This window comes from Saccopteryx leptura, chromosome 6 (assembly GCF_036850995.1).
Source record: "Saccopteryx leptura isolate mSacLep1 chromosome 6, mSacLep1_pri_phased_curated, whole genome shotgun sequence".
Classification (NCBI taxonomy): domain Eukaryota; kingdom Metazoa; phylum Chordata; class Mammalia; order Chiroptera; family Emballonuridae; genus Saccopteryx; species Saccopteryx leptura.
In genome coordinates, this window is record NC_089508.1 from 109,191,662 (window position 1) to 109,219,445 (window position 27,784).

Below are 27,784 nucleotides of genomic sequence, written 5' to 3' on the forward strand. Positions count from 1 at the left end.
CCTCACTTTGTTTGCAAAGCAGCGTAATTGGTTCAAGCTTGGAGACTGGGGGAAAAGGGAAATACGGTGGGGGTGGGGTGTAACCCCCTTCGGAAGAGGAGAAAAGAAAAATAGGCGGGGCGGACGAATCAGTGAGGATTCCCGATGGACCCGTGCGGCCGGAGAAGGGCCCAGGCTAGCAGGAAAATCCTGGCTAAGTGACCCAGGGTCCCTCCCCAGGGGACCTACCGCATTTTGTATGCCCCGGCAGCACCTTTGTCCCGCGCCCCTCCTGCCCTCTTCCAGACCCCACCCTCCTGATTCCTGACCTATAGTACAACCCCGGGAGAAGGGTGAATACAGACTTCCACCCCTGACCCCTCCGGATTTAAGGCTTGAAACAGGAAAAAGTCCCACGTTTGCCCAGTCACTAGAAACTCGGTCATCTGAGTCAGCCGAGCCGAGTGACTTTAGGCCGATCCTGGCTCCTGGCTAGCAGAGTGGAGACGCTGCCACGAAACCCGTACCTGCGGCTAAGAGCGGGTGAGTCATAGCACCGTTTTATACCTTTATGACATAACTTTCTTTTTTTCCGCCTCGGCCCTCTCTACTTCCCTTGTCATCTGTAGCAATCATAAAGAGGAAGAAACTGAACAGATGTCTGTGTGATAGGGCAGGCAGACCTGAGTCGGGCCGTCCTCCCTCTTCCCAGCTCCTCCTCCCACCCCCCTTCCGCAGCCACGGGGACTGAGCTGTAGGTGACCGTCCGGTTTCTGGTAGGGAAAGGTCAGGGGGAGGAGACATTTCCCTAAATGAGCGCATTAGCTGGGAGAGCTTGGGCACGGGTGCGAGAATGCAACTACTGGGCTAGAGAGATGCCAGGCCAAAGCCAACAGTGGTCTGCGGCGGTGTCTGGGTCCCATCTCTGGCTTGGAGGGGCCGGGCTAGGACACTAGGCTCTCGTTTGGTTCCTAATCAGTCCCGGACATCGGTAGGAATTTCTTTTCCAAGCAAAATCTCTTGGCTTTTATGAGGCCCTGGGTAGTGAATTACCCACAAGTCCTGAGGAGTACCAACTAAAGTGACTGGGCGATAGGCACTGAATTGGTGATAGGTTACATGATGGTGCATGTGTGAGTTTCTGAGAGTGTGTGTGTGAGCTTTCAGTGTGACTATGTATGTTTCTGAGTGTGTCATACCCTCTGTTAGAAGCACTAGGTTTCTTTAAGTACCAATAAAATAAAGTCTTTCTAAAATGACTAAGAATCCACAAAATATTCTTGCTTGGCAAAGTTTTTAAAATGTTATTAATCTCGTTTTGAGAAATGTGTTTTAACTTGTCTTCCAAACAGATATCCCCCACACCCCCGTGCTTTGTTCTTTTAAATCTTTCTTCCTTGAAATCTGGCAACAGAATCATGTTAAATCCTTGGACCAAACAAATCTCTTAAATCAGCAGGGGGATAGAAGAGGGTGAAGATGTGCAGTTAAGGAAATAAAAAAGATAAAAGCATTGAATTACAATTCCTTTTTTTTTTAAACAAGGGGGGGGGAGGAAAACGTCACATTGTACAGAAAGGAATGAGAGTGAAATTAAATCCACCTGGAAATCAGAAGAGCAGCAACCCTCCCTAATGCAGCCTGCCTCTGTGACTACAAGTCAGTCCCCATCAATACGTGTAAATGTGGGTCTGTACATATTTTCCTTCAGCAACAGGACCTTAGTTCCAGTTGTAAAGTACACGGATGCTTAGCTTCTCCGGCCTGATGGGGGAGGGGGATTCTTGGTGCTAATGAGCTTCCTTGTTCCTTCCCCTGGTGATACTCGAACGCCCTCTTGGCTCTTCAAGAACTTTGAGCATGACTAGGGTATTTTTCCATGGGTAGTGGCAACTTAGTAACAGCTTTTATGGTGCACAAGAAGCCAGTGATTTAAAGTGGGGGGGGGACACCGTCACTTTAAAAGTGGTCAATGAAAAGAATAAATTTCCTCTTTTAACCCATTTCCCAAACCTACTAGGCCTCATCTCAAAAAAAGGAAAAAAAAAAGTCAACTTAAAAAAATAGAGACCCTTGTTCATAACGGGCTGGCCATAGAGAAATTTCTTCAGAGCTTCCTGAAAGCTCAAGACTAGTAGTAAAGAGTGGACTCTGCCAGATTTACAGCCTTAATCTAGTTTGGGGGTTCCCAGGATCCTAGAAATTACCAAGATCACATTGCCTCCTGTAGAGGGCAGGAACACCAAATCCTTCCACCCCAGCGAACTTCTCCAGGGGAGACTACAATCTCCCAAGCCTTCCTGGACCAGAGATTTTGTTTCACACAGCTGATTGCCCAAGGCCTAGAAGAAAAGGTGACAGCTCGGTTAGTTCCCAGTCTTTCCATTTTAGAGGCGGTATTACAAGACACCTAACAAATTTAGGAAATGCAGGTTTGGCGTACCCAGATGACAGCCTGTCATTTCTCCAAGGTTTAAAAGCGAATCATATGGGCCATGCAGACCTTTGATTTGGAAAATAACAAATAAAGAAATGAGTAAGAGCTGCTGCCTGTAGGTTGCTGGCAGCCTGCAGCCACATGGCATGCCTGGCTACTTCAGTCTGCTGGTTTTCAGTTGCTCCCAAATAGGCTCTGTCTTCACGCTTTCGCACGAGACTATGTTGCGCTTTCCGGAGAACCAAACTTGTTTTCATCCTTGGGGAGCCACAAGGCCAGCAAGTGTTGGCTCCTGTGGTGTCCTGGGCTAAACTCATCTAGGCTAGAAAGGGTCTGCGTGAGCCTGGGGCGGCCCAGGTACAAGGGGTGGGGTGAGGGGAGCCCAGGCAGAAAAGCCGGGGCGGCCATGAGGGTGTGGGGTGCGCGGGTAGTTCTGGTGCTCCAGGGAAGAGGAAGCTGCTGCGCCTTTCTCGGTAGCTTCGTCTTGGACGCTCTTGCGGCCTGCTCTTGGAGCCGTCTTAGAGTGGGAGCTGGAGGCACACTGCACAGCGGCCAAACCTGGCCATCTCCGTTTCCCTTTCCCAGCATTACCTGGCTGGAGTCCCTTCCACAGATCTTTATCGGGGCAGGTTAAAGCAGAGGGTAACGACGGCGAGAGGCGGCTGAGAGGTTGGGGGCACGTTCCTCAGGCCCCGCCGACCGCCTGGGGGCGGCGCCAGGGTCCTTTCCGTTTGGCTGGATCGCAGAGTGGGCAGAAAGCAGGGCCCGGGGCGATGGGGCTTTGCAGTGGCCTCTGAAGCCTTTCGAGGAGTTTTTGCTCGAGTGTACCCCGGTCTGTCCCCCTTTCCCCGCCGACCCTCTCCCCGACGGGATTGGTGGGCAGGTCTTGGTTGCCGTGGGCCCAGCCACGCTCGGTGCAGGGTGGTCCGAGCTCTTCCGCAGGCCCCCGCTCGCCGCTCAGTTAAGAAGCTTTGCCTGCGGGGGAGCATGAGACGCAAACTAAGACCTGTTGTCTGCGCGCTGTTTAAAGCCAACCTGGATTGGGACCTGGGTCGGTTTAAGACTAAGGAAGGCCTGGGACGCTGGACACAACTGTTGGCCCTTGCGTGTTCCTGACCTACGAGAACCAAGGTGTGTGCCAGAGCTGGGGAAGGGCCAGGATTTCCGCAGGAGGCCAGCCCCCAGCACCTGCCTTCAGCCTCCGGTCTACACCCGCGAGGGCCCCACCGAGGCCCGGACTTGAGGCGCAGGGGGTCAGGAGAGAAGCATGGAATTCCAGTTTTTCATTCCTTTGCTGCCTCTTTTTATCTTTTCTTTCTTTCCTCATACTTGCCTTTCTCTGAGCTTCCTTATATCACTGAATCATTAAGAAGCTAACAACTCATAAGACCTACGACTGTAAGTAGATGGGGCCTGGGACCACCTAACCGGCCCTGTCTTGTGGTTCCTGGTGGAGAAGGCTAAGGTGCCCGGCCCTACCCCTGGCCGGTATTAGTGTGTGTGGACCAACGCATATACACACACGTAGGACTTCCACTTTACTGAAAAAATTTTGAGGTAACATTTTAATCCCATATCTTTACCACTGGGTTTGTCCCTTCGTTTACTGCTCCTGGAGCCGCCGTCGGATTTCTGAGCTGCTGGGGACACAGGCCTGGCTCGCCTGCAGCCGGATGTTGGAGCCGGAGATGCTCCCCACCCCCGACCTCACCCTCGGGAGACAAAACTGTCCCTCTGACCATGAACAAGCATCGCCTTGCCAAAATCAACTTGCATTTTCATGTATTCAAATGAGAAAGAAGGGTGACATGCCCTCCTGGCAGTCACTAGCTATGGAAGGAAGAAATAAGTGTCCCATGAATCCCCACAGAGAACAGGAACCTCTCTCCTTAGAGGCCCCGGGGCGAGGACATGGCGCCCCTGCCCAGGCCTGGGTCCTCGAAGCTGTTGAGCACCTACCTTCAGGCAGCTGTGTTCCTGGAGTTACCAACTGCTTTATTCACATTGGTCAGCGACAGCTCCAGGAAGTGCCGGGTCCCAGCTAGCCTCTCCTCCGCCCTGTGCACCCCTAGAGCCCCATCTCTGCTCAGTGGTGCCCATAGTTTCCTCTGGCTCCTTGCAAGCTTCTGGGGTTCGGTTTCTAGAGGGGCTGGAAATGCACACCTCAGACACAGAATTGGAAAATTAGGGGAAAACGGACAAATTTTAGGTCTGAGAGCAGAAAGGGTCTAGATAGCTGAGGCCTACTATGTGTCACAGACTGGGGCAAGAGCCTTGGAAATCCCGTTTTTCCCACCTGCTGCTTGGGGTGGGGAAGAGCTGGGAGGATGGAAACCTGGGCGAGGGTAGATCTGGACCCCAGCTCCTCCCCACATAGAAACTGGGGCTAATGAGAAGCTTGTGGTGGAAACGGAGAGCCCTGAAAACTCGAGGAATGCCATCTCTTGCCTGGAGACTGCCAGCTTAGACTTCAAGAAGTATTTAATTTCTCAGCCACTGACACCCCCAACCCACCCTTTCTCACTCCCCACACCTGCACCTGGAGGAGCTTTCCCAGGGTCCCTGGATCGGACCTGGTGGTGTAACTTTGGCTGTTCAAATATGATTACCCTCAAATTTACATAGTTCTATTTAACAAAGCTTTTGTAACAATAAAAAAAAATCATATCCAATGTACAGAAAGAAAGGTAAAAATGCATTCTAGCCAGGCTTTTTTCCCCCATTGTACTGCTATCCGGATTTCTCACCTAATTTTAAAATTGTTCTTTTGACTGACAAAAGACTAATTTCTTGGCATGTCTGGAGAGGGGTTTATCATTATTTAAAATTAAAATTTGATTGGAGGACACTGTTCGAAATGGCTTCTGGGACTTCCAGTAGTTATTCCAGAACTAATATCAGAGAAACTTTTGTTAAAAAAAAATAGTGCATTTGTTTGAAGTTGTTTGATTTTTTTTTTTTTGGGCCCGATGGCCACAGAGCAACACAAGTACGTAGCCCACTTTGCAGTGAGTTTGCTTCTAAACAGAAACACTAGAAAGATGCCTCCTTGGCAGCATTCCCTTTTGCAAGGTTACTAGTAACATTTGCAGGAACTGTGTTCCACTTTTTGAATACTGCAGTCCTGGTTGCCTACTATAAATGGATCAAAGTAAGAAATGCAGCTGCCAACACTGGGCATTATCTGTGGTGGGTAGTCCAGCACAGTCCCCCCTGCATCTGTGATGGGTACTTTGCAGACCTTCCCAACCGAATTAGCTCCGCTCTTTTAGGTCCACACCTTGCTCCAGATTCCTGCCAGGCTCTTATAACTCCCCTAAAACAAACTCCATTTGTGTCTTCTTCATTTTATTTGTCTTCTCCATTGGAAGAAACTCTCTGAGGGTGAGGACCACAGGGGTCCCTGCTGCCAGAGCAGAGCTTGGAGAATAGTAGACTTTCAATAAAGATGTGTTGCCTCAATCAATGAACTAACCTCCTCAATCCAGACACTGGACAGCTGATGGTGGTGGGGGGGGGGGGGGAATGCTGGAGTCTAGAAACCATATCCATCCACTTCAAAGTCTCCAAGTGAGAGTATACCAGAGATATGTCTCAGCCCAAGGGGCTTGTGGAATGAGTGGACGGACAGAGGAATGAACAAATGGATGGACAGATGCTTCTGGCAGAATAGCCGGGATCTCAGAGCCTTGGGATCCCTGAGTTTCCAGGCCCCCTGGGTTTGCCTCTTGCCCTAGAAACTATTACTAATTTTAAGCAAAATCATCAGTGACATGATCAAATCTTTACCTAGACTTGGGAGAATCAGTGCCCTGTTTGTTCATCTAGGGCCATCAACTGTGGCTCAAGGCAAATATTTCAGCCCCCCTCAACTCCATCCCCCACGCTGTGAAAAGGCAGCGGCCATGCCTTTTAATATCAGATATTGATTAAAAGTTAAAAAAACCCATCAACTTTCCATCAAGCAAAATATTTTCCATTGTGCTGTAAAGGGAAACCTCCGTGTTTAATATGTTTAAATTGGCAAACAAATGAAGCCGGGCCCACGCAATGAGAAGGAAAAGCCTTGCGGCGGAACTCTGTTAGTCCGGGGCTGTGCTCTTGGACTTTCAGGGCAAGGCGCGGCAGCCTTCCCATCGGGAGTGGAGCGTGCCTGGGGGTGGGCGGGGCCAGCTTTGCGTGCTGAGAGTTATTGAGCTTCCTAGGGCAGTGATGGGTAATCTTTTGAGCTTGGTGTGTCAAAATTCGCCAAAAAACAGAACATAACTTGGGTGGTGTGTCACTTCAAGAAAAAAACCATAATTTCGTGATATTTATAGTTTAAATAACAAAAATGTATAATTGTAATATATAACTCTATTTAATAAACCAAAAACTAATTATTTATCTTACCTGCTTAATGACTTCTTTGTTCATCTGTCAGTCAGTTTCTTTTGTTGGTCTTGATACTATTTAACTTGTGTGGGGTGCTGTGAACTAAGATAAGTGAGGAGGAGGGGAAGTTCTTTAACTAACCTGCCTATTAGTGACTTTTTCGTTGCTGAATTTCATTGGCTAAATCTTCAATTGAAGGTTGGTAATTTGTACACTTCAAGGCCAAGCAAGCGTTACTAACTTCATCTGTCAATCTGTTTCTTTTGTTGGTTTTGATATTATTTAATGCTGAGAATATGGTCTCACAAAAGTACATAGAGGGAAAAATTGTGAGTAAAGCCATTGCTATATTTTTCAGAGTGCTAAAAGTGTCTGGTAATCGGTTCCAGGCACTCCAAATTTCCTGTTCGTAGTGGCACTCCTCTTGATTCTCCAAGCAGCACCTTTCCAGATTCTCAAGCTTTGACCTCAAGTCAACAAACACCTGAGCCCAAATGCTGTCTTAAAATTCTGCCAGTTGCATCTTATGTAAATTAAGATGGCTGCCGCTATTTCTAATGGTGGGAAACGGCACCCATAGCATAGGCCCTTGCCTCTCCTAGCCTCCCCCTCACTTATCTCAGTAATGATGGTCATTTAAAAATCCACAACACCCCAGAACAGTAGATTGGATGATGGTTGCTGTGGTTATGTGGTTGCTGGTAACGGCGATCATAGGGCCCCCAGACATGCGTCCCCATGGCATTCGCTACTCCCTGCTCCGCTGGCCAGAAGTGAGGTCAAAGATCCCCTAATGGCCTAACCAGAAGTCCCAGAACTAGACTTTCTGTGCCGGAGTTCTGTTGTTTTGGCCTACAGACCTCTGGCACAGAGTGTCTACACTACAGCAAATGTTTTATCCTCGACTACTGCACCTGGCCATGCAGGAGCCGAGGATGAAACGTCCTCCTCAGCATGTGGCCCCATACTTCTCTGGTATGCGGCTGCATGTGGCCACATGTCATTGAAAATGGCTATGCGTGTCAGTGCTGACACATGTGTCATAGGTTTGCCATCACGGTCCTAGGGGCTGGCTCTTTGAGCGCAGTGGCAATGTTAGAGTGGTCCAAAGCATCAGGCGTTTACCTCAATTGACTCCCTTGTCTTTAGAATCCAAAACATTTTATTCTACATGCCTAACCTGTGTGATGTAATGGTTTTCTCAAAGGACCACCAGACCTCTCAGAATCTGCCTTGTTGTTGCAAGGTATTAATTGGACACCCCTCCTTTCAACTTGTTCTCCTAAAGTTGTACTTGCCATGAAAGCATGTGTGAGAGTCCTTTAGAGAGGAAGCACACCTGCCTCCTTTTCTTCTGGGCTGCTGTCCCTTGGGAAGCCACCTGGCAGCATGGTGCCCCAGCCACAGCTGGTGTCTTTGCTGTCCCATTCCCCTACCAGCTCTGAGTAGTGTGGGAGCTCTGCCACACTCATGATGCTGCTCAGGATCAGTGGAGCAAACTCCCTGCTTCCCACCATCCTTCCTTCCTGTGGCAGCTCCCCATGGTAGCACTGGTCACTGTGGCCTGGGAGAGGGACTTGGAACTCTGGTCGAGCTCCACCATCTCAAGGTTCTAGCAGACCTGGTATAGGCTTGTTTTCTTTCAGATGCTTTCAATGATGCACTCAGCTGGTTGGATCCCACTCTCTTCACCCCACTGGCCTCCTCCTGCCAAATACCTTCCATTGTGAATTGCTGGTCTCCTCTGACCTCCTTGTGACCCTTCCTCACATCCCATCAAAAGAAGCGGTTTCAAAAAATAAGTACAAAGTGCTCAGGTTGAAGGTCAATTTACACTGGGGCAGAAGCTTCTAAAACTCCTGCAGGTGCTGAAATGTGAATAAACTAGGCCATTGTCCCAAGAGTTGGGAGACAAGGAAGTGAGGACTAGAGAGGATATGAGGAGATGAGGACAGGGTGTTGGAGAGGGTAGGAAGCTTGGCCACTCACTGTCCAATGGACCTCAGATTTTCCGGAGAACTGGCAAGACCCTTTGGGCCTCAGTTTCCTTCTTTTTCAAATGAGGAGCTTGGACTCTCAGTTCCAGCCATTGTGTGTTACAGGAATAAAACCTAGAGTGGCTGGCATGATGGTGAGGCCTAATGAGCCCACCTAGAGGAACCAGGATCTGAGTAAATATAGGAAGGGTTTGTGGTGGGGATGAGCAGGTGTCTCAGCTCCCAGAGGGAGTCCCAGGAGGGGCAGAAGACTCTGGGGGAACAGGCACCACAAAGAAGTGTTCCCTCCCTTTTGCTCTAGTTTTGCGGTCTGTGTATATTTCCTGGTAAATTTTGGGCAAAAGCCTTTCCCTTTTTCACTTCCCAGCATATCCAGAGACAACAGGCAGCAGGAAAGACAGAAAGCAGAGCCTGCCTTCCATTTTCAAGCCCAGGCAAAGTCTCCTCAGCCAATAGAAGACACAGAGCTGGGCACACTCTTCTGGGCAAGGCTAGCTTCTTCGAGGCTGAGGGTCTCTCTCACACGACACAAGCTCCAACCTGGCCTGCTCATGCAATTGACAAGGCCAGTAGGGTTTATGTTTAAGAGCATGGGATTTGGAATCCCATCTGGATTTTAATCTGTACTGTGAAGGAGACTTGCTCTCTCTGAGCCTCTGTTTTCTCAGCTTTCAAAAGGGGTATATTCTCAACCCACCTGACACCAATTGTGTGCAGAGCAAATGCAGTAAATAGCAACAGAAATAAAGAGCCTTTGCAGTACTTTGGGAGACTGGGTGGTATAGAATGCTGAAAGGTAGTGGCCCAATTGCAGAAAGGGGAACTCCTGTGTGGGGAGTGAGCTCTTGGTTTCTAGCCAGACGCACCCCTCAGCATCCATCACGACCCTGCCAGGGATCCCCTCCCAGTCTCCCAGACCTGTGGAGATGGCAGAGGAAAGTGACAGCTGAAGAGGAAGCAGATACTGCATCAGGCACAGGTTTAGGACCTTCTGGGGGTGGGGAGGAGACTCAAGGTGCAAAGAGATGAGAGGTCCCATGCCTCCTGTTCTCTAGGCAACACAAAACCCTGGTGCAGAAGCAAAACAAATTGTACTTCCCTCACCGATGGGTGAGAGGGGAGAGATACAGCTCCGGGAGCCGTGCAAGACTCCCCAGAGTCCTCAGGATGGTCTCCTGGGCTCAGATGCACTAGGACCTGCACCATCTCCCACGTTAGGACCACCCCAGACCTCAATCAGGCGAGACCTGGGGGCTGGGTCCCGGAAACATCTTTGTAGGAGAGGTGAAGGAAGTGCTTCTGGGCTTCTGGGAGGCCATTCCACCCCCAGCTCCTGATTTACCCAGACCCTTTCTTCTTCCTCCCTTGGACACCCATCTCATGGACAGAGTTAGAAGAAGACACTTAAGGACTTATTTGGAGAGTATCACTCAAGTCATTTTTTTTTTTAAATCCTCAAAACCCAAGATATTACCATAGGGAAGCTTTAGGTGCTGTCTTATAGAATTATTTGATATAGATTCCTTAAAAAAAAAATTCTTTCTGGGAGTCTAAGTCCATCTGAAATAAAGCAAATATGCTGGGCTTATGGTGGACCCTAAAGACCCCAAGTAATACCTTGGTTGTGCAAGAAAGCTTATTGAGGTGCCATGGCTTAATCAATATACTATATGAAATATCACACCACAAAAGGGTTTCACCAGCTACAGTACCATCTTCTGAGGTAAAGATGCATGAGCTGACTAACCCCTCTAGTGAGGAGGCTTGGAAGAGCTGGTGCGTTGGGGTGAATTTGTGGGCTCAGTGAACAATGACCCACAAATTTCAGACAGTGCTTTGATGGACTAGGAAGGATCTGTACACAAGGCTCTGATAGGTTTTTGAATTCTGCTTTACTTAGTAATCAGAATCAGGTGGATAAAAAAAAAATTTCCTTCACTGGAGAACAGAAAAACAACACATCTTCAAAGCTTATTATTTTTCCATGGACTGGTATTGGGGGAGGTGCATCAGGGGCAAGTGGACTGGTACACAGATGTCTCAGGTAGCAAGTGAACTCTGGCTAAATTTAGCTTCTGTTTTTACAGCTTACATAGGGAGAGCTGTTAGTTTCTCTAAGGATAAACTGGGCATTGGTTATCTGAGCTTAATGTTTAGGGTACAAAGCACATCCAACAACCTTACATGTCTACCTTTAGAAAAGGAGTGGTCTGATCTCAAACTCAGCCAAATCTCTAGTGTATTACCATACTTGGGGAACACCTACACAAATCTCTTTGAAAGTGTCAGTGTAACTGGAATGCTAAATAGCAGTCACTGCCTCCAAGAAAAAGAAATCTTTAATTCTCAGCCATGTATTCTTGCTTTGGACCCTACTTGTTAGTGTTATTTGTATCTTTTCTTTTCAAATGGATACTTTTATTCACAGAGGGCTTTTGTTTGTTTGTTTTTTCAGTGCTTGTTAGTTTTATCTTACCTTAAAAATCCGAGGCCCTGGCCGGTTGGCTCAGTGGTAGAGCGACGGCCTGGCGTGCAGGAGTCCCGGGTTTGTTTCCTGGCCAGGGCACACAGGAGAAGCGACTTGCTTCTCCACCCCTCCCCCTCTCCTTCCTCTCTGTCTCTCTCTTCCCCTCCTGCAGCCGAGGCTCCATTGGAGCAAAGTTGGCCCAGGCACTGAGGATGGCTCCTTGGCCTCTGCCTCAGGTGCTAGAATGGCTCTGGTTGCAACAGAGCAACGCCCCAGATGGGCAGAGCATCGCCCCCTGGTGGGCATGCCGGGTGGATCCTGGTCAGGTGCATGCCGGAGTCTGTCTGCCTGCCTGCCTCCCCATTTCCAACTTCAGAAAAATACAAAAAAAAAAAATCCTGAGATCAGGAGGTGTGGTCAGATTTCTGAGGCAGCCCAGGGAAAGGTGAGGGCTTAATTCTCAGGGGTCCATTCCTAAATGCTATAATCTCAAATGTTAGGATCACATTGGATTTAGGGGCCAAGGGAAGTCTGGCATATGTTAATCAGGTCCCCATGGGGAAATAGGGCAAACAGGTTGAGCGAACAGGTTGAGAATGAGCAATGCCAAGGGCAGAAAAACTATCTTGGTACATTAGTTTCTGTGGACTAAAGCAGTACAGGTGATGTGGGGTAATGGACTCTGCTGGTTATTCTCTGTTATTCTTCTGAGCTTCTACATCTGCCCTGTTTTCCTCTGTCCCAGAGGTCAGTCTCTACAGAATTTCAGCTGGGTTTGGGCAATGTGGGGCAATGGAGTAGGAATAGAGGCCAGGAGGATAGAGCAGTAGGTTGACTTACTCCTTCTGCTTTCTCTTCACATCACTGGCTTTGTCCTTTAATGTCACACTGTGTCTACAGCTCCTGTCAGGTGGCCCTTCCTCCCAGCTTCAGGTCTGACCAGGCTCTTCTGACACCTCCTTTTCACCCTTGCCACTTCAGATCAAGGGTGGCAACACCTCCCGGTTGCTGCTGGACCTCCAATGTTAGTTCTCTTTAGCTCTACCTATACTCTTGTAAATAGTTCTCTCAATTCTCTCTGCCCCTCCCCCAGGTAAACCCTTTTGAGCACACCATCTCTTTCCTATGGGGACCAAACTGATGGGGAAAGGAATGAAGGCTCCTGGAAGTGAAACAAGCTGACTTGATTCTTTGCAGTGTCATCCTCATGCTGTGTAACTCATCAGAGGTTCTACTCACCATAGTGAAGGCTCCCAGGTTTCTGTGAGGGCTTTTAGGGGAGCAAACTCTGAGTATGTTTGCTTTTTATTTGCCACTTTAATTTGCTAATTTGCATTTGGCATCACTGTTTAATTTATATCAAAACCAAATATTGATAGTATTTAAGCTTTCTTTCTTTCTTTCTTTATTTATTTAATTTTATTTTCCAAGTGGGAGTAGGGGAGATAGAGAGACAGACTCCTGCATGCACCAGGATAGGGATCTACTTGGCAACCCCAGTCTGGGGCTGATGCTTTGCCCATCTGAGGCCATGTTAACAACTGAGCTATTTTTAGTGCCTGAGTTGGGGGCTCCATGGAACCAATCAAGCCATGGCTTGAAGAAAGAGAACGAAGAGGGAGAGGCAGGAGTGGGGAAGCAGATGGTCACTTCTCCTGTGTGCCCTGACCACGTATGGAACCCAGTACATCCACATGCTGGGCTGGTGTTCTACCACTGAGCAAACTGGGCAGGGCCTCATACTTTATTTATTTATTTATTTATTTATTACCATTGATTAACAGAACTTTGCCATAAACCATCGACTGAAACTTTTGCAAGTGGTGAATTGGATTAATATAACCAGACACTGAAGTAGGTCCAGTGATAAAAGGGCTCATGGAAATGTCCATGTACACTCCCCAAGGCCTAATCAACTTTGGCTTCGCATCTCTATAACAACAAGTCTGTGTTCTTTTTTTTGTGACAGAGACAGAGAGAGAGACAGAGAGATGGACAGATAGGAACAGACAGACAGGAAGGGAGAGAGATGAGAAGCATCAGTTCTTCATTGTGGCACCTTAGTTGTTCATTGATTGCTTTCTCATATGTGCCTTTACCAGGGGCTACAGCAGAGTAAGTGACCCCTTGCTCAAGCCAGTGACCGTGGGCTCAAGCCAGCAACCGTGGGCTCAAGCTGGTGAGCCTTGCTCAAACCAGATGAGCCTGTGCTCAGGCCGGCGACCTTGGGTTTTGAACCTGGGTCTTCTGCGTCCCAGTCAAACACTTCATCCACTGCGCCACTGCCTGATCAGGCAAGTCTGTGTTCTGGCAACAACTTAGTCTTGACTAATACTAACTCAGTGACATTATTTAGGTGTGTCTGTCAGTGAGCACTCTCCATGAGCCAGCACTGTGCTGGGCACTGAGGATACTCAATTGAAGACAATATTCTTCCACTCTAGTGATTAAAACAATACTTCAGTATTATCATTGTTAAATTTGCATACCTTTATAATTAGAAAAAGTTAATACAAGTGGAATTTTTAGGTCAAAATACGTGTAAGTGATTAAGACTTTGAGGACATTTTACCACATGATATCCAGCAGAATGGCAACAGAAATCTATGAGTGAACCAACTTCTCACTCCCACGCATGTATTCTATTACTGACCTTGTAATTTGACTATCAAAATTTGCATACCATTGTTTTAATTTGCATTTCAGAGATTACTACTGAAGTTGAATATTTTTTTATTTTTGTTGGCCATAAATACTTCTTTTCAGAACTGCCGGTTCACCTCTTTTTTAGTCAATTAAAAATTTTGACTGCTTGTTTATTTCTCATTTAAAGAATGTTAATTCCATGTCTGCCTTAAGTGTTGTGAGTTTTTATTACCAGGTTTCCATTTGCATCATAAGTTTATTTATAAATGAATAGATTTCTTTCAAAATATCCATTAATAATTTTGTTTATAGTTTCTGCCTTTTATGGTTTAATGTTTGAAGTCTTATCTACATCTACATCTGCTACTCTTATGTACCACAGAACCTTTCATCCAGTTGAATTTAATTTTGGAGCATAATATGAAGTGAAGATATAATTTTAATTATTTCTAAATAGTTAGACCATTGGGCAGCCCTAATTGTGAGAGGACTTGAAATCTTTTGGAGAGCTTTGTTTGGAATTTGTTCTGTGAGGATACTGTGGAGGTATGGAAGCTGAAGTTACATCCGCTCTTCCTTTACATGCTGTGTAGTAAACCAATAGGGGACTTAGGTGGTGGTTTGAGAGTGACAAAAAGTAGATGAAATCATAGTGTTCAATGATGGCTGGATGCTCTTTTAAGATGGCACCAAAAGTATTTACACTTTCATATGAAGGCATTACATTATCAACAATGAATCTGAAATGCCTTTACATCATAACTATTATTCTTTCTCCTTCTCTTCCCCTTTTCTTCTCTCTTTTGCTCCTCCCTTCCCTTTTCCTCTTTTCCCTTTCCTTCCTCTTTTCCTTTCTCCCTCCTTCCTCTTCCCTGTCTTTCTCTTTTCTCTTTTTTTCTATTCCTTTCTTTCAGTGAAAGTAGATATAGAATAGAGCTCCTAGCACAGAATTGATTACTAGCTAGGGGTCCTAAAATGAATCCTTACTCTCTCTGAACATAACTATAAATCATTACCTACAAAATGAAGCTAATGATATCTACTTAAAAGTGATATGATATTGATATCTAAAGGTTACCATTTTTGATTATAAAAAGTATTAGTAAACAATATTTATTTACCATTTCTTGACTTTACGACAGACATATTTCATGGTTACATTGATTTTCACATTTTTCCAGTTTAGGAACATGGCCTATATCAGGGGTCCCCAAACTTTTTACACAGGGGGCCAGTTCACTGTCCCTCAGACTGTTGGAGGGCCGGACTATAAAAAAAAACTATGAACAAATCCCTATGCACACTGCACATATCTTATTTTAAAGTAAAAAAACAAAATGGGAACAAATACAATATTTAAAATAAAGAACAAGTAAATTTAAATCAACAAACTGACCAGTATTTCAATGGGAGCTATGCTCCTCTCACTGACCACCAATGAAAGAGGTGCCCCTTCCGGAAGTGTGGCGGGGGCCAGATAAATGGCCTCAGAAGGCCGCATGAGGCCCACGGGCTGTAGTTTGGGGACCCCTGGCCTATATGTTATTTTTGTGCAGTATCCAGGGTGGTACCAAGAATAATTAGTCACTTCTGAAGCACTATGGTTATTTGTACATTGTTTGAATTAGCACAGAATAGTAATTTATTGTCTGAAGAGGTTTCTCACACACTCAGAGTGAACTGCGCTCAAGGAGCACCTGCAGGGCAGTGGGATGTGATATGGGTGCCGTGAAACCTCAGGGATGTCAGGTATTTCTCTGTTGGATGCTTTTCATCTTGTGGGCATTTAGCAACCATTTCTGAACTCATGTTAGGGAATAAAGCAACAGACTTTCAAGGTAAGAGTACATTTTACAGATGAGGTTGCAGAAACACAGAGAGGGAAGCAAGCTGCCCAAGTGACAAAGCTGGGTGTTCCTCCCAGTGAGCCCCTCAGGGAGCTCAGGGAATGCTCTAGGGTTGCCTGGGACTTGGAGCCCAATCCCAGGCTGAGGCGTCATCTTTCCTGGTGGTGCAGATGCTGGGCTCAAAGAGCCACCTGGATTGAAGCCCATCAGCTGATTTTGCCTACTTTAACTAACTGCTTTCTTGACACTCTTGTTCCTCCTACATTTAAACAAATAATGCTGGACCACGAAATTTAAAGCTTTTATTAAAAAACAAAACAACAAAACTGTGTGGCTCTGGCTGGATAGCTCAGTTGGTTAGAGCATCGTTCTGAAGCTCAGAGGTTGCTGTTTCGATTCCCCAGTCAGGGCACATACAGGAGCAGATCCATGTTCCCTGTCTTTCTCTCTCTCCCTCCCCTCTCTCAACTCAATACAATAAACATTTTAAAAAAGGTATGTCTTCATTATATATGAGTTAAGGGTACATTTTTGTAAGGTGGGGGAGATATTCCATGCTATCCATCTAGAGTCTAACCAGTAAAGAGAATATTGAAATCAGAGACATGAGATTCAAGACAGTTCCTATTAAAATACCGGGGTAGGCCATTTGCAGAATTTCTGATGTCCAAGTGAAAAAAGGTTTTAGGAAGCAATGACTGGCGTAATCTATTAAAGGTGAATATGCACATACTCTACCACCCGGCAATTCCACTCCCAATAGAAATGCATTCACATGTGCACCAAGAACCATGTACACCAATATTCATACCAGCTTAATTCACAATAGTTAAAAACTAGTAACAACCCAAATGTCCATCAAAAGTAAGACGTATAAATTGTGGTGTAAGATGCAATAGTAGGCATGAAGGAAACGAATAAACTTCTCTGTGGGTAACAACAGATGAATCTCTAACAAATGTAATGTTGAGCTGTGAAGCCAGAAACAAGGGAGCACAGTCTGTTTATATAAAGTTTAAAATCCAAGTTGACAAAAACTGTAGTTCTTCTGGATGCATGTTCAGTCACTGTATTACAAACACAAGAAAGTAGAGTTAAGACGGTCATCCTGGGAGGGGGGGAAAGTGATGATGACTGAAATGTTGGGGTGATAGGGCTGTTGTTTTTTTTTAACCTTGGCGATGACTGCTTGAGTTTTTTCCTTTGTGATAATCCATTGTTTTGTTTTGTTCATCTTCCTGCCGGGCAGAAACGCGCGGGGTGGCAGAGGGCGGGGCGGAAGGGCGTGCGGCTGGTTGCTTGGCGACGGAGCATGCTTTTCTTTCCCCGAGAGAGATGCGCACCCACCTGGCAGCACTGCCCACCACCGGCGGGTTGAATAATCCGCGGAGCAGCGGCGGGGTCAACCTTCCCGCCACCTGAGTGGGAGCATCGTCTTCCCCGGAGGCGGGTGAGAGAAGGACGCGGACTGGGGCGTGGTTGACTTCGTTTGGGAGGAAGGAGAGTCTGCGATATGTGGGAGGAGCTGTGGTCTCCTGTGTTCCGCCTCTGGGATCCGCTAGGATCTCCGGGAAAATCTGGACAGAAAATGGGGCTATGGTTGGAGAAGGCATAGGGTATGGAGTGGGGGCCAGGCTGCTGTCGGGACTGGGGCTGGAGAGTACGGATGGAAGAAGCACTGGGAGGCGCGAAAACCTGGTGAAAGGAAAAAAGAGGTAGATGTGACGACCTGGCTGTAGAGGAAGAAAAAAGGGGCTGGTTGTTTTAGGCTAACCTTAAACATCATTAGGTGACCTCCCCCTTCCAAGTGCTGAGATTAGTGTGTCTAATTTTGGGATAGGGAACTGTTTCCTGAGTGTGACTTTAAAATTATTTGGTGGGCAGTGAGACACTGTAGGCTTAATGTAAGGATTATTTGATCTTGAAGGTCTCAGATCTACGATGAAAGTATTGCAGACTCTCACTGAAGGAGTTTTAAAAAGTTCCTTAGTTCTTTTGTTTTTAACATGCAAAAATAAGAGTTTAGCAAACTTTTTTCCTACTTACAACTTTACAGTGGTATAATTTATATTCAATAAACTGCAGAATGTATGATTTGTATCATGTACAGGTGCACAATTTGATGAGTTCTGACAGATGTATACAAGTTTGAAACAGTTACCGGAAACTGAAGTGTAGAAAAGAAAGGCTCTTAACATGAATAATTTTTGGCAAACTTACTTTCTCTAAAACAAAGAGACTTTTAGCAGAACTTACTTTTTCTGAAAGAGACTCCCTATCCTGGCCTTGAGGCTGGTTTCCCAGACTGTGGCCTTTGACTAGATTTGCGAAGTAGTAGGTGTTAGAATGTTTCTCCCTGAATTAACCCTATAGACATTATAAGAAAGCTTGTTTCACTGCTTTGTTTTACTCTTATACTTTCTCCCCTCCCCATTCCTCAATCAGTATGTAACTCTCTCTATAAAACCTAACTCCAAAATGCAGTCGGGGCTGCATTGATTTGAACGACTTAGGTTTCCAAGTGGTCTGGGTAGCTCGCTAATAAAGACTCTTAATTTCTTAATTTGGCTAATTGATAGATTGTGTGGCAAGATGTTTGTTTCTCGCTGTTCTGATACAACAGAAACAAGGTAACTGAACCGTATCATTCCTCTATCTCCTTTGCTATCCACCCCTGCTCTTACCTCTTCCTACCACAACCACCAACTACTGGTGTGTGATGCCATAGAAGAGGTAGCATTTTCTAGAAGTTTATATCAATGGAAATCTACAATATATACTTTTGTGTGTGTGCATCTGCCTTCCTTTACTCAACATAATGACTTAGATTTATAGGAAGTTTTGAAATTGGGTAGTGGAAGTCTTCTAGCCTTTTCTCCTTAAAAATCACTTAAGCTATTTTAAGTCATTTAAATTTGTGTATGCATTTTACAACCATCTTATAATTTCTATAAAAAAGCCTGCTGGAATTTGGACTGGCATTTTATGGGATCTATAGCTCAATTTGTGGGGAACTGCCATCTTAGCAATGTTGAGTCTTCCACTTTACAAACATGGTTTGTGAATTTTTGTAGGTCTTTAATTTTCTTAGCACTTTTTTGTAATTTTCAGTATGCATATTTTGGACATCTGTTGTTAGATTAATTTCTAAGTACTTTATTTGGGGGGGGGACACTATTTTCCGACTGTTTGATAAGTATATAAAAATACAACGATTTTGTGTGTTAACTTTGTATTGTACAACCTTGATAATTTACTTATTAGCACTAAAAATTGTTTTGTAGATTCACTGGGATCTTTAACCTAAAAATCATGTCATCTGCAAATAGGGACAGAGTTCCCTTTCAACCTTTATTTCTTTTCCTCACCATATTGTAGTGACTTAGGGTCTCCAGTGCAATGTTGAATAGATGTGGTAAGAGTTGGACACTTTTCCTATTTTTCAGTTTTAGGGGGAAAGCAAAAATATAATGTTAACTGTGAGTACTTTTTTTGTAAATTCTTTTGGTCAAATTGAGAATGTGTCGCCATCTAGTCATGTTCCATATGATTTATAGTTTGCTTAGAGTTATTGATTTTTGATTATAAATGTGTATTAGACTTTGTTTTCCACTATCTATTGAAATGATTATTTTTATTCTCTTATATTCTGTTAGTATTATAAGTTATATTGATTTTTTTAAGTGTGTGTGTGTGTGAGAGAGAGAGAGAGACAGACAGACAGACAGACAGGAAGGGCGAGAGATAAGAAGTATCAATTCTTCCTTGTGGCTACTTAGTTGTTCATTGACTGCTTTCTCAATTGTGCCTTGACCAGGGGGCTCCAGCAGAGCCTGTGACCTCTTGCTCAAGCTAGTGACCTTGGGCTTTAAGCCAGTGACCATGGGGTTATGTCTATGATCCCACGCTCAAGCCAGCAACTCCCTTCTCAAGCTAGTGAGCCTGTGCTCAAGCCAGTGACCTCAGGGTTTTGAACCTGGGTTCTTAGTGTCCTGGGTTGACACTCTATCCACTGCACCATTGCCTGGTAAGGTGAGTTATATTCATTTTCAATTTTGTTTTCTTTTTAAGAGGGTGACTGTGTCTCTAGTCACCTCTTCCAGGTGGACAGAAACTCGGCTGCTTTTCACAACTGAATGTTATGTGGGTGCCTCTTCCAGGCTCTGGGGCTCAGGGCTGGGGAGCCCAGCTTGGGGGTTAGGCCCAATGTTTCTTAAGGAGAACCTCCTGAAACTGAGAAATCCCTCTGGAACCTAAGCCTCCACTGGTAGGAGCGGGGCCAGCCCTTTGCACATCTCTGCCCTTCCTGTCAGTCTTGATGTGACTTTATCTTTGAATCTTTGTGTATAACACTCCTCTTCAGCTAGTCTTCAATTGGTTATTCAGGATGATTGATCTTTAATTTAGTTGTACCAAATTTTAAATTAATTTTTCAACCATGGGATAAACTTTATATGATCAGTATATATTATCACTTTTAAAAGTATAGTTTTGGTTTTGATATCTTAATATTTTATTAAAGAGTTTGCATCTGTGTTCATGAGGGGTATTGGCATGTCTTTTCCTTTTATAAAAAATACCTTTTCCATATTTGCTATTAGGATTATGCAAGTTTCAGAAAATAAGTTCCTTCCTCCCCTATTTTCTGAAAACATTTGTATAAGATTGGTGTTATTTCTTTCTAGAGTGTTTGAGAGAATCATCTGGATCTGGAAGTTTCTTGGTTATAGATTTTTGGCAATAAATAAGTTTATTTAACATAGGACTATTCAGATTTTCTGTTTTTTTTAAAATGTATATATATATATATATATATATATATTTTTTTTTTTTTTTTGTATTTTTCTGAAGCTGGAAATGGGGAGAGACAGTCAGACAGACTCCCGCATGCGACCAACCGTTAAATGTATATTTTGATAAGTTGCAATTTCCAGAGATTTACCCACTTTATCTAAATTGTTAAATTTGTTGGCATAAAGTTATTATAGTCTCTTATTATCCTTTACTTTCTTTAGGATCTGTAGTGAAGATCTCTTTTTATTCCTGGTATTGGTGATTTTTGTTCTCTCTTATTCTTGAACAGTCTAGCTATGGGTTTTAAATACTTTGTTGATATTTTTGAAACAACTAGCTCTAGGTTTTGTTAATATTCTCAATTCTTTTCTGTTTTCATTGATTGATTTATATCCTCATTACTTTATCTTTCTATTTCCTCTGGGTATCCTTTACTCCTCTTTTTTTAGATTCTTAAAATAGAATCTTAGGTTATTGATTTTAGACCTTTGTTTTAAATTTAAGTATTTAAGCTGTATTTTCCCCCCTAAACACTGCTTTATTGGCACCCCCATATTTTTATATACTGTATTTTCATTATTATTTACTCTAAAATATTGTCTAAGATTTAATAATATTTTTGTATTCCTTTTTGTTATCTATTGACTTGTTAGTTACATCTATTTTTATTATTTTTAAATAGTTTCTTACTTTGGCTGGATAGCTCAGTTGGTTAGAGCATTGTTCCAATACACCACTGTTGATGGTTTGATCCCCGGTCAGGGCACATACAGGAAGAGAACAATGTTTTCTCTCTCTTTTCCTCTTCCTTCTCTCTAAAATTATAATTAATTAAAATAATGGTTTCACTAGGAATTAAAATATACAACCTTATCATTTCATAGTCTAGACTTTATATTGAACTAGTTTACATAAAATGCAGAAATTTACAACCATAGTTAGTTCCTTTACCCAATTCTATTCCAGTCCTTTTGGTGTTGTTATGCATTGCATCTGCATGTACAGACACCTCACAAGGCAGTGTTGTAATTTTTTGTACAAATTTTAAAAACAATATAAAAAATGACCTTTTAAACTTATCCAGATAGTTGCTATTTCTAATCTTCTTTATTCATTATTGAAGATTCAGTTTTCCTCTGGTAAAATTTCTCTTTTAGCATTTATTGTGGTTCTAGTCTGCTTGTAAGTAATTTTCTTAGTTTTAGTGTATCTGAATGTGTCTTATTTGCCTTCATTTTTTTTTTTTTTTTGTATTTTTCTGAAGCTGGAAACTGGGAGGCAGTCAGACAGACACCCGCATGCGCCTGACCAGGATCCACCCGGCATGCCCAGCAGGGGGCGATGCTCTGCCCATCCGGGGCATCGCTGTATTGCGACCAGAGCCACTCTAGTGCCTGAGGCAGAGGCCATTGAGCCATCCCCAGTGCCCGGGCCATCTTTGCTCCAATGGAGCCTCGGCTGCAGGAGGGTAAGAGAGAGACAGAGAGGAAGGAGAGGGGGAGGGGTGGAGAAGCAGATGAGCGCTTCTCCTGTGTGCCCTGGCCGGGAATTGAACTCGCTACTCCTGCACGCCAGGCCGACGCTCTACAACTGAGCCAACCGGCCAGGTCCAAACCTTCATTTTTTTTAAAGAATGTGCTTGTTAGATATATAATTCTGGGTTGACAGTTTTTTTTTGTTTGTCTTTTGTTTTTTGTCTTTTGGTGTGTTATAAATTCTGTGTTACCATCTTGGGTCTCAGTGGTGTTTGATGGGAAATACCTAGACATTTTGGTTATATCTTGGACATTGTGAATATTTTTCCTATAAGTAATGTGTTGTTTTTCTCTGTCTGCTCTTAGTACTTTATCTTTGTCTTTGGTTCCTAGTTGTTTACTTGTAGTTTTCTTTGACTTTATCCTACTTGGAATGTAATGAGCCTGTTGAATCTATAAATGTATGTATTTTTCAAAATTTGGGATGTTCTCAGACATTATTTCTTCAAATATTTTTACATCCTGTTCTTCCCTCTCCTTTTGTGATACAGATTACTCATTTGTTAAACCATTTGATACTATCTTACAGGGCTCTAGGCTTTCTTTTTTTTAAAGCTTTTCTTCTCTCTTTTAAATATTGGATTATATCTGTTGATTTATTTTTAAATTCACTGACTCTTTCCTCTTTCATCTCCATTTTGCTAGTTGGATTTTTATTGAAAACATTATTTTTTAGATATAACATTTCTATTTTTATTTTTAAGATTTTCTGTCCTTTTAGTCATCTTTGGCATATTTTTTTACTTCATGGAGCATAGTTAGAATTGCTGCCTTAAATTTTTTAATAATTGAAACATTGGGTCATCTCTGGAAAGACATCTACTAATTGTCTTTGCCAAATGTGTCAGATTTCCCTGGATCTTTTTATGTCAAGTATATTTTGGTTATATCCTGGACATTGTGAATGCTTTGTTGTATAGACTCTGGATTCTGTTATATCCCTCTGAAAAAATGTTGATATATTTTGTTTAGCAGGTAATTCAGCAGGTTAGAGTCATAGTAAACTCTCACTCTCTGCTGTTGGAGGTTTCATTCAGCTAAATTTCATTTCAGCTCTTTTAGCCTTTGCTGGGTCGCTTTGAGTTTGTCCCATATATACATAGTTTAGAGGTCACTCTAGTCTTGTACATAGAGTTTAGACATAGAATTAAGGAATTATGTTTTCTGGCTCTCTCTACTCTGGGATTTCTCTTACTCTTCTGTGGTGGTTGTTGCCTGGGAGCTTTTCTCTGATTGTTCTGGTCAGACTGATAAAGGGATTTTATTGAAATTTCTGTGGGTTTCTGAATAGTTTAGAAAAAGTTCTTTTCTGAGCTTGAAAACACCTTTTCTCTATTTTCTATACTATTTTAAACCAGCATAATATGCACTGTATCCTGTATAATCGATATTATTAGGATTAAAGGTGGCAAACCAGTATTATAGCAATATCATTACAATATTTTTATATTTTCCTTTAGACTTTTTCATAAATTATAATCAGTGCACAAGGAGATCTTGTTTTTAGCACTGATACTTCAAAAGCAAATAGTATTTTTATTTTTCTTGCAAGGCTGATGATTTTGCTAGATTAGACTGTTCTTGGGCTTAAATGTTTCTTTTGGAACTTCAGTGTTGTGCTTTGGAAGTTGATGTTGGTGTGAAGTTTCGGATGTAATTTGAGATGATAATTGGCCATGGATCCAAGAGAATCTAAATCTTGTCCTTAGTGGGTCACTCTTCCCACTGAGGTGCACATAGTGGAGGAGCTCAGGGTAAATAATTCATGTAACCAACTGGGGCTTTACTACATTCCCAATGTATGACTCTGATAATCCTTTTTCATTGTATTACTCTGTAAACTAGGCTTAAGATATGAAGAAATCATTTCCCTTTGTGCAGTGTTCATGTAGCCTGCAACCAAGACATCTGGTGGTTTGTTCTATTTATTTCTACCATAGTTATAGTCTAGCAGAGAGTTTTGGGTTTTCTGTTCTAATAGGAGGAGCAGCCACACCTGTAAGAACCAGAGAGCAACCTGTTCCAGAGTCTAGAGTATTCACACAAATTATCCTCCCTGGACCTTTAGTCATTTTTGGCTGGTGCGCTTCCTCCTTATATTTGACCAGACCTTGTGGGACAGGAAAGAAGGCTGGCTCTTGTTCTTTTTGACTACTTCACCACTCAGGCATCGAATCTCCTGGTGGAGCAAAAAGGAAAAGGCACAGAGTTCCAATAATTAGGAAAAAAGAGGAGAGTGAAATTACTGCTTAGGTTGTGAAGATTTCAAGCCACAATCTGTCCCATTTTAAAGTATAGCACAAACTTAATCCACCTGTATTGTGAGCAGCAGGTTTGATACTTAAATTTTATTTTATTTTATTTTATTTTTTTAATTAATTTTACTGGGGTGACATCAATAAATCAGGGTACATATGTTCAAAGAAAACATGTCCAGGTTATCTTGTCAATCAATTATGTTGCATACCCATCACCCAAAGTCAGATTGTCCTCCGTCACCCTCAATCTAGTTTTCTTTGTGCCCCTCCCTCCCCGTTACCCTCCCCCCCGCAACCACCACACTCTTGTCAATGTCTCTTAGTCTCGTTTTTATGTCCCACCTATACATGGAATAATGCAGTTCTTGTTTTTTTCTGATTTAGTTATTTCACTTCGTATAATGTTATCAAGATCCCACCATTTTGTTGTAAATGATCCGATGTCATCATTTCTTATGGCTGAGTAGTATTCCATAGTGTATATGTGCCACATCTTCTTTATCCAGTCATCTATTGAAGGGCTTTTTGGTTGTTTCCATGTCTTGGCCACTGTGAACAATGCTGCAGTGAACATGAGGCTGCATGTGTCTTTACGTATCAATGATTCTGAGTTTTGTGGGTACATACACAGTAGAGGGATTGTTGGGTCATAAGGTAGTTCTATTTTCAGTTTTTTGAGGAACCACCATACTTTCTTCCATAATGGTTGTACTACTTTACATTCCCACCAACAGTGTATGAGGGTTCCTTTTTCTCCACAGCCTCTCCAACATTTGCTATTACCTGTCTTGTTAATAATAGCTAATCTAACAGCTGTGAGGTGGTAACTCATTGCAGTTTTGATTTGCATTTCTCTAATAACTAAAGAAGATGAACATCTTTTCATATATCTGTTGGCCATTTGTATTTCTTCCTGGGAGAAGTGTCTGTTCATGTCCTCTTCCCATTTTTTTTTATTGGTTTGTTTGTTGTTGAGTTTTATGAGTTCTTTATATATTTTGGATATTAGGCCCTTATCTGAGCTGTTGTTTGAAAATATCATTTCCCATTTAGTTGGCTGTCTGTTTATTTTGTTGTCAGTTTCTCTTGCTGAGCAAAAAGTTCTTAGTCTGATGTAGTCCCATTCATTAATTTTTGCCTTCACTTCCCTTGCCTTTGGAGTCAAATTCATAAAATGCTCTTTAAAACCAAGGTCCATGAGTTTAGAACCTATGTCTTCTTCTATGTACTTTATTGTTTCAGGTCTTATATTTAGGTCTTGGATCCATTTTGAATTAATTTTAGTACAAGGGGACAAACTGTAGTCGAGTTTCATTCTTTTGCATGTAGCTTTCCAGTTTTCCCAGCACCATTTGTTGAAGTTGCATTCTTTTCTCCATTGTGTGTTGTTGGCCCCTTTATCAAAAATTATTTGACCATATATATGTGGTTTTATTTCTGGACTTTCTATTCTGTTCCATTGGTCGGAGTGTCTATTTTTCTGCCAATATCATGCTGTTTTCATTGTCGTGGCTCTATAATATAGTTTGAAGTCAGGTATTGTAATGCCCCCAGCTTCATTCTTTTTCTTTAGGATTGTTTTGGCTATTCGGGGTTTTTTATAGTTCCATATTAAATCTGATGATTTTTTGTTCCATTTCTTTAAAAAATGTCATTGGAATTTTGATGGGAATTGCATTAAATTTGTATATTGCTTTGGGTAATATGGCCATTTTGATTATATTTATTCTTCCTATCCAAGAACAAGGAATATTCTTTCATTTCATTGTATCTTTTTTGATTTCCCTTAACAGTGCTTTGTAGTTTTCATTATATAGGTCCTTTACATTCTTTGTTATGTTTATTCCTAGGTATTTTATTTTTTTTGTTGCAGTCGTGAAGGGGATTATTTTTTTGAGTTCGTTCTCAAATGTTTCATTGTTGGCATATAGAAAAGCTATGGACTTTTGTATGTTAATTTTGTATCCTGCGACCTTACTGTGTTGGCTTATTGTTTCTAGTAGTCTTTTTGTAGATTCTTTGGGGTTTTTGATGTATAGGATCATATCATCTGCAAAAAGTGATACCTTTACTTCTTATTTTCTGATATGGATGCCTTTTATTTCTTTGTCTTGTCTGATTGCTCTGGCTAGAACCTCTAGCACCACATTGAATAAGAGTGGAGAGTGTGGACAACCCTGTCTTATTCCTGATTTAAGGGGGAAAGCCTTCAGTTTTGTGCCATTTAATATGATGTTAGTTGATGGTTTATCATGTATGGCCTTTATCATGTTGAGATATTTTCCTTCTATACCCATTTTGTTGAGAGTCTTAAACATAAAATTGTGTTGTATTTTATCGAATGCCTTTGCTGTATCTATTAATAAGATCATTTGTTTTTGTTCTTTGTTTTATTGATGTGGTGTATTATGTTAACCGTTTTATGTATGTTGAACCATTCTTGAGATTCTGGGATGAATCTTACTTGATCATGATGTATTATTTTTTTAATATGTTGTTGTATTCAATTTGCTAGTATTTTGTTTAGTATTTTAGCATCTGTATTCATTAGAGATATAGGTCTGTAGTTTTCTTTTTTTGTGCCATCCTTGCCTGGTTTCAGTATGAGGGTTATATTGGCCTCATAAAATGTGTTTGGAAGTGTTGCTTCTTCTTCAATTTTTGGAAGACTTTCAGTAGAAAAGGATCCAAGTCTTCTTTGAATGTTTGATAGAATTCACTAGTATAACCGTCTGGGCCTGGACTTTTATTTTTGGGGAAGTTTTTAATAGTTTTTTCTATTTCTTCCCTACTAATTGGTCTGTTTAGGCTTTCTGCTTCTTTTTGACTCAGTCTAGGAAGGTTGTATTGTTCTAGGAATTTATCCATTTCTTCTAGATTGTTGAATTTAGTGGCATATAGTTTTTGAAATTATTCTACAATAATTCTTTGTATATCTATGATATCTGTGGTGATTTTTCCTCTTTCATTTTGGATTTTGTTTATAAGAGTCCTTCCTCTTTTTTTCCTTGGTAAGTCTTGCCAAGGGTTTGTCAATTTTGTTGAACTTTTCAAAGAATCAGCTCCTTGTTCTATTAATTTTTTCTATCGTTTTTCTGTTCTCTATTTCATTTATTTCTGCTCTAATTTTTATTATCTCCTTTCTTCGGCTGGTTTTGGGTTGTCTTTGTTCTTCTTTTTCCAGTTCCTTAAGGTGTGAAGTTAAGTGGTTCACTTGGGCTCTCTCTTGTTTGTTCATATAGGCCTGAAGTGATATGAACTTCACTCTTATCACTGCTTTTGCTGCATCCCATAGATTCTGATATGTCGTATTGTCATTTTCATTTGTCTCTATATATCTTTTGATCTGTGCCCTTATTTCTTCTTTGACCCATTCATTTTGTAAAAGTATGTTGTTTAGTTTCCACATTTCTGTGGGGTTTTTTTCCTCTTTTTTGCAGTTGAATTCTA

The 27,784-nt window shown here is 42.5% G+C and overlaps 1 protein-coding gene across 1 annotated transcript in view; it reads left to right on the forward strand.

Annotated features, from left to right (window-relative positions):
• The first annotated feature begins 5 nt into the window (after positions 1 to 5).
• LOC136377576 (actin nucleation-promoting factor WASL-like) overlaps positions 6 to 27,784 on the forward strand; it is a 179,460-nt gene continuing 151,681 nt past the window's right edge. Inside the window, exon 1 of the mRNA XM_066344526.1 lies at positions 6 to 522. The gene's annotated coding sequence lies outside the window, so the exon portion shown is untranslated. The remainder of the gene's footprint in view (positions 523 to 27,784) is intronic.